Source organism: Dendroctonus ponderosae, unplaced genomic scaffold, assembly GCF_020466585.1.
Source record: "Dendroctonus ponderosae isolate FM_Combo_2020 unplaced genomic scaffold, Dpon_F_20191213v2 Dpon_F_20191213_1, whole genome shotgun sequence".
In the NCBI taxonomy this organism is placed as follows: Eukaryota; Metazoa; Arthropoda; class Insecta; order Coleoptera; family Curculionidae; genus Dendroctonus; species Dendroctonus ponderosae.
The window spans coordinates 37,537,069-37,538,211 of NW_026017110.1; the positions used below are offsets into that span (position 1 = coordinate 37,537,069).

General features: G+C 37.8%; 1 protein-coding gene across 1 annotated transcript in view; it reads left to right on the top strand.

The window, feature by feature from the left end:
* Positions 1-148: 148 nt before the first annotated feature.
* LOC109535561 (guanine nucleotide exchange factor for Rab-3A) overlaps positions 149-1,143 on the top strand; it is a gene marked incomplete at its 3' end in the record, with an annotated part of 70,042 nt that continues 69,047 nt past the window's right edge. Inside the window, 1 exon segment of the mRNA XM_048665096.1 lies at positions 149-610.

The following is a 1,143-nucleotide window of genomic DNA, read 5'->3' on the forward strand; positions in this document are numbered from 1 at the left end:
AAAATCCTGGATTTGCCACTGGCTGAGCATACAGTTAACTTCTGACATGAGAAAGGAATAAACTAAAAAATTGTCGAAGTGGGATCTTCTATCCTTAATGTCTGTCCTTAAAAGAATGGATAGAACCAGCTTTCAGATTGCAATCACTGTATATTGGATTGAAACGCATTCCTGATTTAATCATGACTAAACTTTGATATGAATCAACAACCGCGGTCTATGCTGTTAGCTTTTTATCATTCAGATTTAGTTGGTTGAAAAACCAATCTCACTTCCGATTCTTTCTCGATGGAATTCGACGATGCTGCAACCTGCCACCATGCGCTAGAGAGTTGGAATTTCGCCGCCTCAAACGCAGTCAGCAGCCACTCCGGCCAGTGTGTTAGTTTCGAATCGACCGGAGAAGTCGAAGCAAGTTAGAAACGAGTTGTCGGTTACCGTAATTGCTGTCGATTGGTTCGTTGCGAAGTCAGCATTCGGTCGAATACTAATCTTTCTGAATACAGGAATGCCGTTTATGCATTCCGAGGCGTTGTAAAGGTCGATGCCTTACTAGTGGATTTGCTTTGCTCTAGCTGGAGATACATTTTATGGAATTTAGGAGGGAAAAGTAAGTCTTGACTCACTTACCAAAAAAATATATGTTGTCTTTTAGTACTGTTTTTAGTCATATAAATATTTATATTAGTAACAAGGCGCGCATTACCACTTCATCCAACAACGCAAAATATTATTTTATTGTTCGAACAATTCCCAGACTGCTGGCATAGGAAGTGCCAAGTAGATTTCACTTAAATCCGCACTACTATTATCTTATTTAGGTGATTGTGTAATAAGCTGGACAATCTATTATTTTAAATCGTTTTGAAATTTCTAATTGGCTCGACAATTGAAATTCAGGTTTCAAGTTTGCTGCAGGTTTGCATTGAAAGGGTAGCTATTGCGCTTCTTGAAAAGTTGCTCTCGCTCCTAGTGAGGTGACCGAATAGGTAGTAGGGAATTAAAGAATACACGATCTGGCTCTTATATGAACAACAGTGGACAAAGGATTAATTCATTATAAATAGCTATGCTGTCAAAAAAAAATTAATTTAATGGTTACAACTAGAAATGTGCTAAAGCCTGATTTTAAAATAACTTGTA